The sequence below is a fragment of the Botryllus schlosseri genome, chromosome 11 (genome assembly GCF_051294905.1).
Source record: "Botryllus schlosseri isolate E-star chromosome 11, Bs_hap1, whole genome shotgun sequence".
In the NCBI taxonomy this organism is placed as follows: domain Eukaryota; kingdom Metazoa; phylum Chordata; class Ascidiacea; order Stolidobranchia; family Styelidae; genus Botryllus; species Botryllus schlosseri.
Genome location: NC_137246.1, coordinates 19,512,856 through 19,524,331, shown reverse-complemented (window position 1 = coordinate 19,524,331; position 11,476 = coordinate 19,512,856). Strand labels below are relative to the sequence as shown.

The 11,476-nt window shown below is 36.4% G+C and overlaps 1 protein-coding gene across 1 annotated transcript in view; it reads left to right on the top strand.

Moving 5' to 3' along the window:
- LOC145449792 (uncharacterized) overlaps positions 1-11,476 on the top strand; it is a 116,044-nt gene that overhangs the window by 32,462 nt on the left and 72,106 nt on the right. The gene's annotated exons all lie outside the window — the stretch shown is intronic.

Below are 11,476 nucleotides of genomic sequence, written 5' to 3'. Positions count from 1 at the left end.
TTCTTTCCATACTATCACACGTTGTTGTTGAGATGAATTTTTCACTATGGCAGAATCTTGTGAGTCTTCTGAATCTGTTTCATATAATTCATCTGGGCTTGAATCATTGTCTGTGTCTTCTTCTGACGTCCAAGCACATGATTCATCACCATCACATGATTTCGGTCTTTTATACCAATTTTGTTCCTTTTCAAAAAAAGACTTGAGCACATTCATCAGGACGTTGAGACATTTAGGTTTTTTTGTTATTTCAACCCCATCCAGTTGTGTCAACAGGTTTTTAAAAATAGTAGCATTATGACTCCTTATTTCGTATAAATACATTATCCCACTGTGACACAATAACAAGATAATATGCTTATTCTATACCTCTTACTCATCTATGTACTTAAATAGAAAAATTTCATAGTTTTATAAACATGTGAATTATAACACAAGTATACCCATCTACGCCTATATTGTTTCCCCAAAAGATTCAAATCACTTATATCTAATGATATTACTCATAGTGACAAACATCGTTTCAATGTTCCAATGTCCGAAAGTTGGGATCAAGTACAATTATCTCCAGAAATCGTTGAAATCTTTCTTCCAAGGCCACTCTTCTCTTCCAAAGCCACTCCTGTAAGTATTGGGGAATATGTGATCTTGATACCCCATTCAGTCTTCTAATAGCAGCTTTGAAAAAATTCCAAGACACCTCGATCAATTGTGTATTTATGCCTTCTGAGGTGACAAATTCGCGATCATGATTAACTATTGAATGTTTATAATTCATTCCCAGGCTTTCCAACTTGCGGTAACTGGCAAATGAATCAGTCCATATAGTGGATCCCTCTTTTACGTGTTTCATAATTATTTCTGATAATACAGAGGTTTTTCTCCCTTCTTCAGGTACCAATTCTGCAAACATTTCTCGCGTTTTCATATCTATTCCAGCCAAAACCCAGCGTTGGCGTATTATTCTTCCACGATTAAATTTTCTTTTGGCCACAAACGTCTCATCAATTTGAATTACATGTGATTTACCTTGTGATATTCCCCCTATTAGAGTACCTCTTCTTTCCATCTCCCCAGAGCATATCTTACGAAGTCTCTTGGTCCAATTCACCATTGTTCTCTTGCTGACGTGTGCTTCAAAAGCTATTTGTCGTTGAGATACATCTATGGTCCAAAGATAAATCATCATTACAAGTTGGGTGAGTCTTATTTTGCTTCCTTCAAATAGCGATCTTTTCCTTATGGACGTGGTAGTCCGGCACTTTGAAACCAGACACCTCCATCTATATCCATCCATAGTTCTTTTGCATTTTTCTTCATTCATTTGTTGTCCACATTTAAAACATGTTGCCTTTTGAACAAGGAGTTTCCGTGATCGCAAAAACTTTATACATTTTCGTTCACTTGATATTATACCACATCGAGCAAGATTGAATAGATTTCTTCTTTTTCTGGGTTCTTTATTCTTCATATTTATTTAAAACTTAATTGTCTTTTCAAAAGTAGTTTCTGTATATATAAACATTGGAAAGTTAAATTTCATGCAGGCACTTTCAAAGTCATAAATTGACAATCGGCTTCTTTTATAGTTATTTCATGCGTCTTTGCCCACGCGTAGATTTGAACTTCCGGAAAGATTATCCACATTATCAGATCTCTTTCAGAATCTCCTTTTTTTAGAAATTCCCTCATTTCGGGATTAACTCTTTTCAAAATTGTCACCCAGTTTATGCAGATTTCTGCAAAAGCCATTTGTATAGGTTTTTCATGGTAAATGCTTCCTGTATAAATTTCTTCCCACTCATCTTCAACCAGATGTTTCCCAGGCCAATGATTGTTACGTGTAGTAAGACCATACTTTTGTTTCCAATATTGTAGTCGTGGATTTAATTCGTCGTACATTATGTCACATAAGTGATCCGTTAATGTATATGTTGTTAACAGAAACTTCAGCGACTTTAATCCTTTATCTATGAGTGTTTCTTTCTGGGGTATCCATGTCGAATGTTGTATCTCCGGATCATCACAACGCAATCCCAAACACATTTTGATACTTTTAGTAATATTTTTACCGTATTCTAATATATTAAACATCTTATTATTAGTTGAACAGGAAAATACTGAATCAATACCTCAAGATTCCACATTTTCTTTAAATTTACATTAGTTCAATAGTGACTAGCCACACAATAACGGCAAATGTACCTTTTGAATGTATAGTAACACAATGGGATAAACTTTTCATCTCATCATAATATAATCTCGATTGTTTGCGCACATGGGGTTTTTTGATAAACGTTCCATTATTATTTCTTTTCAATTTCAAAACTTCCAGCCTCGGTAATTTTTTTAGTAGATCATCACTAAGAAATTGGACGTGATTATAACTAAGATCAATAGTATGCAGATGTTTGAACGATATATTGGAAGAAAGAGAGAAAAACTTCAAGTTGTTACTATACAATGTTAATCTCTCTAAATTACATAACGATTTGAGCACTGTCATATCGAATACAACCAATCTATTTTCATCCAGGTTTAATGTTTCCAATTTCCTCAGTCCTTGGAAAGCCCCATCTTCTATAACTTCTATTGTGTTTTTTGATAAATCCAGTATTCTTAAACGGCGCAAATGAGCGAATGTTCCATTCTTCAACCTTTTTATCTCATTATTGTCCAAATATAACTTTTGTAAGTTCTTCAGACTGGCAAATGTTGATCCTTCTACTTCTTCCAATAAGTTGCTGCTAAGATATAGACACTCCAGTCTGTGTAGATTTGAAAAGCTTTCTCTTTCAATTTGTGTTATGTAATTCCGCATCAAGTTTATCTCCCTGAGTTTTTCATTTTTGCAGAAGGCCCCTCCTGGTATTGTTTGGATTTTATTCCAACCACAATGCAACACCTCTATGTCTTTGTATTTTTCCAATTGTTCTTTGGTTATTTCCCGTAGACAGCTGTCATTGATGAATATCTTCACTGTGTTCCGACAAGATTTTGCCAGGTATATCTTATCAGGATCCGGAATTCTTGTATAACTCGAATGGTCACACCAAAGTACCAAATTGCTTCCTTGCATGCATTCCGGGTATAACATGGTTCGTCTTTCATTAATTGTACATTTCTTTTGTTCTATTGTTTCCGGATAAATAGCATAACACATGCCAAGCCACAATACTAGTAGTTCCACTCGTTTCATTTCACTTATGAATTAGATAATCCACTTTGTTACTTTACTCCTTTGAAAAAGATCTTTTGTAAGTCAAAACCTTATTTACATTCGTTGTCATTACTCATAATTGTTCCGGTATTATAGAGTCAATGTTCACACTTTCCCCTCCGTAGGGGTAAGGATGTATTTCTATACGCCTTATCCTTTTTGTTCGCCAATGTATTGAACTTGAATAGCCTTTTATTCCCAAATTATTTTGACAATTCCATTGTTCCATATGGGGCGGATCTTTACAATATTCTCTCTCCTGGTACACATCCTTTGTTATATTAGTGTTTGTAAGTTTCATCACAAGTCCTCTAATCAATTCATACAACATGACTCTTCTTCCAAAAGAGGTGTATTCCTTCGCTCTTATTTCAAATATCTCTTCTACCACACGATTGAATATATCAAAAATTTCTGAGGTTATTTCCTCATCCAAGGCTGCCTCTTCTAGGCCATTGTCTGTTCGTTTAACCCAATCAACTCGGTCCGTAAGCAATTCCCATATTCTTTCTTTTAACTGGTATCTCTCATATTCGCTGTTATATTCTTTCAGATTCAATAGATCCAATTCATCATATACATCGTACAAAAGACACCAATTTGATGGATCGTAACCTTCAACATAATCGAAATCTAACATACTTTTTTCCTTCCTGCATCAACCTATTCACCTTTTTTCAAACAAATAGAAATTTCGCACAATTTACCATTTTCAGGATATGACACTTCTCAAGATTCATGCAATTACTTTTACTTTTCACTCATAGCTTATAAAGTATACTCCATACTCGTTAAGACATTTATCAATCCATTAATCACCCAATACTTATTAGGCAATAAATCTCTCCCCCCCACAAGGGATTTAATTTTTTTTTGTAATTTTCTATTTTCTGGTTTTTATTTTTATAATTTTTTCTCATTAAGATTTTATCCAGTATATGGCTTTTTTCATTCGGTTTTGGCAATCATTTTTTATCAATTTTTATGATCTATAAACATAATCCGATTTTTTTTTTTTATTTTTTTTTTTTTTGAAGATTTTTTTAGTGGGGAAAGTTACACAACATGTCAATTGAAACATTATTAAAAAGTAATATTACTCATCATCCCTGCCTTCCCTTCCATAAAAAATATTTAGACACGAGTATCTCTGAATGACAAACTACTCAATTCAAGGGTCATTTATACAGAGTTGTTGATAACGAGTTATTACACAACTACGTCTCATAGAGACCATCAGAGGAAGGGTGCCATGAGACAGGAATGTGAGCAATTTTCAAAATGTTACTTTACAAAACTATTACATAATCAAGTATTGGGTAAAGGAATTAGGGCTAAACTAATTTTTACGCATATTATGTACAGTGCAATAAAGAATTTACATAATCAGAAAAATGTAATAGCATCGATAATCAAAATAGCGTCAAATTGGTGTGGGCTCATACAAAGAGGTCTTGGCAGAGCGACAATTGTGGACAAAAACGGAAAAAATTATGCTCACGTCAGCCTTTATAAAATATAATTCGATTAGCATAACATTTAAGTATGAACACGAGGTGATTTGTGATAGGATAGGTGGTCTGGGGCCGTTACAGACTTAATTTCAACACGAAAATTGCAGCCGAAAATACGTACATAACATTCAATATTATAGAAACAAACAGCATACCGTTCTTTACAATAACAAGTTTTTCTCGAATTTAAAAAGTTTTTTGCAATAAAGATAGGTCGATCTTGCATTCAAGTATAAAGTTCTCATAGTCCCCGGGATGTTATTCTAGGGGAGTTGGTGGTGGGAGTTATCCCAGCGATTGATCAATGTATCGAAATCATTTAATAAAAAGGGAAACTGTATTAATAACTGAGTATATATATATCGTAAAATACAGGTATATAGTTTCTACTTTTGCTAATCTCAAGTTTCACTATAACCGGCTTCTATACTTTTTCCGTTAAGTTTGACCTTTTGGTAGTAGTGCCGAATTGATAAGTTGTCCTAAACCACCACCGGTCAGCCCTAAATAATTCAGTTATCATGGCTTATCTTTTAGGCTAGCCCTAAAAGTCCAGATCAATCGATACAATTTCTAGATCAAACTAATAGTAGCTTATTTTGGAATCAGCCCATATTACCACTAGAGGCAGCATGGGATCCATCTACACTGGGTCTCCGTAAAGCTACCATTCGGGTCGGAGCCTTTGGTCTGTTTGGAAACCTACTGTCTCTACTGGTTGAAGATTCAATATCAAACCTCAAGGTAGTTTCCGAATTGGTGTTTTTGACTATTTGTTTGTCTCCCTCTTTTTTTAACGAGTTTTTAAAGATTGATTCCGACACTTGGTCAATCGGTAGAATAAAAACGCCTCCCAAATAACCAAACGTGCTCGTGGACCCGTATGTAAATCTCCATTGTTCTAGATTTCCCCCAAATAGAAACTCAAATTCTGCGTCCATCCGACATCTCGTAAAACAAAATGTTCGCATGTTTTTTGCCCCCCGATATTGTTGCAACAGGAGAGCTATGGCGGTTATTATCGCTTCTGGATATAACACATAAAGCACTATATGTCCTTTATCTCTTTCGGTGTTTTGATCTAGTCCTTTGTGCATACTACAAGCTTCTTTTAAATAATCATGGCATAATGTCATAAGTTCCAAAATCTGCCCGGTATTCTTGAAATACGGTTTTACGTGTCTCATAAGGTAACATTGTTTACATTCACCGATCCCAACCGGGTGAAAAGGCTTTCCTATTTTTGTCCAGTCCTCCTTGGTGTACATACATTGTTGCCAATATTGTACCCTTGGATTGTCCCGCTCACAAGTGCCGAACAAGAGACTCATCAAACGATCCCGAACCGGCGCAGTTTTTATGGTTTCCATTACTATCTGCTGCCTTTGCGTAAGATCGAACTGCATTGCCCACTCGTAGACAACCTTGTGATCCGTATTAGGGTCGCACAATAGCCCGTAGCACATTTCTTTCTTCAATTAGTTCACTATTTATAACTCTAGAATACAGAATGTTTCCTTTTTATTCATACAACTCTCAATAGATTGGTTCATATTGTAAATCAATGTAAAACAGAGAAAATACATTAGCTCAACTTTTATTCATACAACCTCACCAATCATGTGAGTCAAACAATATGCTAGAATTTATCTAACCATCATCATGATATGCTGTTGTAGGTTGAAGTTGAGCAGTAGGTGGCTGTTGCCGAAACATGATACTACCAAACGATGTATACGTCCCATCTGACATAACATTGCTATTATGCGGTAAGTCGTGGCTCGTTGAAGGTGGCGTCAGTAAGGACGTCAAAAAAGGACTACTTGTTGATGTTGAGGAGCTGGTCTCTATTTCTTCCCTTCTATTCTGTTTGTTTGAGGCAGGTTTTCTTTGTGAATATGGTTTTACTTTTGCTACCTTTCGATTTTTTACGTGTTTTCTCCGATAGTCATTTCGCCATGGCCACTCTTTAACCTTTTCATTACTTGCTCCCATTCCTTCGAAGAAGGTCTCCGCATAATGTCTAGTGTTATTCTTAATGTCCTTGAAAAAATCATTCCATCGTTGTAATCTCTCTGTCTTTTTCACCCCGCGAAGTACCTCATACCATAGTTCGATATTTTCAATTGATAGCTCCCATAATTGTTCTTTAGTTATTGAGGCAGACATTCTTTAATTTAAGACACCGTGTTATTTTTATACCTTAACAAAAAATAATAATGTTTCTTTCAGCCGAGATTATTGTAAGATATCGGTAATGATATTCCAAACACTGAATTTTGCTAACTCTTTATTAGTCCTATTTGGGGTTAATTATTCCTTTACCTGGTAAAGAAAGGTGTCATCTTTGGCCACTTGTCAATCTAACAATTCTTAATTGTCTTAACTCAGGGCCGGCTAATTAATTTCCATTTTGTGACCCTGGAAAAACGGCCAATTTTTTTTTTTTTTTTTATATTGAGCCTAACTATATTCGCAATTAAGGGAAAAAGTGTCGTTGAACATGTGTGACCTTGCGTTTGCATTCGCAGTAACATCGCTGACTATGAACCCTAAGCACGGAAAGACTGACGCATGTTGGTCGCAGCTTACGTTATCGATATGGCCATGCGCCGCATAGCCCGCTCCGCGTAAACTCAGCCTAATGATATACGGCAATCCTCAACACAGTCAAGTTACAATATACTTGGTCTAGGAATTTCAAAGGCTTTTAGCGCTTCGCGCGGTAGTGGCCTGCGCAGTATTTCTTCAATTTAATGTGGCCCTTAGGCTAGTTGGCCAGCCTTGACTAAACCAAACTTTCATTTTGTATCACATACCAACCTAATTGTTCTTTCTCTCTTAAAATCTGCTGACTAACCTGTCATCATTCCATAGTTACAAACGAAAAAACAATCGTCCACAGTATGTAATTGTTTTACTATGAGGCACAGAAAACATAACATATCTTGTAACAGTCGCAACATTGTTAATGTACATTTAAGATTTTGCTGATCACATCAATTTGTACATTTTGATCGCATAGTTTTCCAAATTTACTCGTTATTCCAGGGGCGCCAAAACATTCTATCAAGGCGCCTGAGAGTTGCCTCGTCAAGAGATCGTAACTGTTCATGATCTGAGGATAGATCGGAATCGCTACTATTAACTCCAGAGTCAGTATCAGCCCACCCAGGGACGCCACCCGTATCGGGTATGGTATTCAGACTCTCATTCGAATCTGTCAAATCACTGGATTCGGAATTCGGATAAGGTCTCAATTCATGATCTGGGAAAAGATAGGATTCTATAACATCATGTCCAGAGTCATGTCCAGAATCAGTATGTGACGAGATACTCAAACTTTCTTCCGAGTCGGTTAAATCTAATTCCGAATCGGTACTATCTCCCCAAATCGAAGGGTTTCTTTCAAAATAGCTTTCCAAGGTGGCCTCGTCAATTTCTTGTTCATTTTCCTCATTTTCATCTGCTTCAGGCGATGTTTGGCATGATTTGAGAATTTCATCTATATTTTTTAATACAACAATCCACCTTCCATTCCAGATTTGTTCATCCAGAACAGAGGCCTCCATGGGATCAGCACTTGTCATGGCTACAGTTATACCAGCAAAGAGATGTATTGCTGTTTCTTGACCCTATATATATCAAGTCTGTGGAAATGTAATTGGTCTATGTGTCATAAATTTTCCAATAATGCCACAGGAAGCTTTCATTTTTCTTAGCGAGTTCGCACCACAGTACGCGGTGATCATGCTATTCGTCTTATTTTAATTCATCACCCTTTTTGCCATATGCCACACTAGGATATAACCATGATATCCATTATCCTAGATCAATCTCGATGTTCCTCTTTACTGCTACCTTACCCGTATTTTATATGAGGCCGCGCTTAAAGCGAAACTTTCTATCAATTATAATCAAGTGAATTAAAATTGTAGGTGATTGTACCCATTTTATGTACTGTTTCTTCATCTAGTACAAGTTCTTTTATTGTTCACCAATTGTACCTGAACTTGAGCGACCATTGGCCATTAAATACCGGATCTTGTGACGGAACATCGCCTTCCTAACACACCTATATTTCAGGATTTATATCTCTATTGCTCAATTCATCTTTCTCCGTTATCAATATAGTGCACTCATACCTCCTTCAAATACCAAACTACCAACTCGCATTCTAAACACGGTGTACTTCCTTATCATCATGAATCACAGTCAGATTCGGATGGACATGTTTGATCCATCTTAACGCGAAGAATTCCAAAAATCGGACCTAATTTTTGTTTCATGACCCTCTATGTGGCACGCCCATTGGGAAATACTAATTAGATGCGTTCTTACTACCTAGCTAATTAGTTACTGTATCATTCTAAATATTTGGCTGTAACCAATAAGCTACGCCATTCATACATCAATAATTCTTGTTCTTGGTCCATTGCCAACCTGAGCACTGCGCAAACGGCTACGTTTTATATCACAATCTCTCACTTTTACTGGTTCAATTTAACTCAGACATTAACTTAAACGCTCATTCAATTACAAAACTTGATATTAAAGCTAAAAGCGACATAAATTAAATGGTAGTATGTCATGCGCCATTTTCCAAGTACGATTTTGCGCCATTTTGATTACATACATTCTTGCTTGGTTTAACCCAGCCGCGTGGTGGCGCCCATAACCTACAAATCTACTCTCGTGCTTTTAATTATTTTGAATTACAAAATTAATCACCAATTCGCATAGCTTGTCACCAAATGCAATCCCAATATGACTTGACTTATACATCAATTGCCATTTTCCGACTGCTTTCGGCAAGAAAATTTAGGATTGAATTTCTTATAAAATTTCGAGGCATCACGCAGCCATTCTGTTTCGAGTAACTTCCTCTACAAACTACAACTCCACAATGTAGTTCTTTTTACCCTCCGTAGTCAACTAACCATTCCTTCAGTATCGTATCATTTGTTTCTTTTTATAATAAAACCTTCGTACAATTATCCAGTACTAGTGAATCAGCGTTTAAACTGCCGAATTATCTACGATTCATGCGCCGTCTCCAATACGCAAAACTTACTTTTGTAGATGCAGACACACAACAATAGTTACTTTTTAATAAAATACCTGTGCTACATACATGCTAATGGGTATTATCGAAAATAAACATCTATCACTACAAAAGTTTCACTTTGTAATGTTTTGTAATCTACCTACTTACTTGAGTATTTTTAAATCTGGCCAATTTTACTTTTATTTTTAAAACTACCTAACCAGTTTGACCACCATTATTACTGGCTCAAACCCGATACATTGCTCTTAATTTCACTTACTTGTAACTACATGACATTTGAGGCGTAATAAGAGTAAATCTCATCTATTTCAGTTTAGTGCTCCTAGATTAATTTAATCACAAGGTGACTAGCGCAAAAAATCCTATAAATGCCCAAAGCAATTTTTCCATAATTTCAAATATTTCGGAGAGACCAGCCGACGGAGGCAGCTATCATTACACAAATTACCATGCCCGCACAACAATTTCTGGTGAATTCCAATCACGTCCTGACAATTAGAACACTCTTGAGTAAATATTGTAGAGGTTTCCCACGCACTAGTTTTGAAATGGACGTCCCCAATAGGGCACAAGCAAGCACATTTTTTCCTGTTTAGTAATCCTGTACGCAAGAAAGGTTTGAAAACAGTACGATCTATCAAAGCCGAGGTTTGTCATGGCTTACAGTAGATTTACAATTTCATAGCCCTTATGTGTTATAACGTACACAATTGTCAGTAATCAATAATATTCGCCTCGCACTGCAATGCGAGTTAGTCCATTTCCGAAAGTCATTCTATGCGACTAGGCATTGCTTCACTGCATGCTTGGCGTCGTATTATTGCATCAGGTTTTAGCTAAGACAAACTGAGTTGTCCGAAAAAGCACAATTTAGTTTTAGAATTATAGACCAGAGTTCTTCAAACAGAGTTACTGCGCAATATGAGATGTATCAAAACTTGCAACATAGTGTAACCTTCGAACGGTATTTACAGGGATGCACCAAATCCATGATACAATGAGCTGAAGACCAGCTTTCGCAAATGTAGGTTTATGGTTCAGTATAGGCTAGAACATAGGCGAGCGAGCCACATGGTATTATGTTACTTTAGTGTGATACTGTATACCCTTTGATTGAGAGAGATATTTCCCCTGCTTATTTACTCGTCGACGATAAACCGACGGTTTTGTTTGGTTTTTCAAAAATATAATTATTTTTTGAGGGGCATACCGCTTCAGCACAGGCCTTTTGAGACAATACTTTGCACTAGTGTTGGGTTCAATTCCCTTCGAGTCACGAGTCATTCCGAGTCATGGCAGACCTTTAATCGAGCCAAGCCAAGTCAAGTTACGAGTCAAATCACAATTTTGAGTCAAACCGGTTTTCAGCATCTATATTGAATTAGCTGACAAATATGCAGATAACTACACATGCACCAAGACACTGCACGACGTAAGTATTGCCGTCTAATGAGACAGAAAGATGTTGTTATTTACAATAGTCCTCTATAAATACCACGTCAGCGTCAGCCATGATCGTTTCATTTGCGGTTAATTTATTTATGACCTGACACAACAATTCGAGTATACGCAAGCTACAGTGATTTATTCGACACCTGTTATTTTGTGACTTGATATTGACTTATAAATTCTGCTTCGAGACACAAGTCAATACATATTTCCCAATCGACTCGA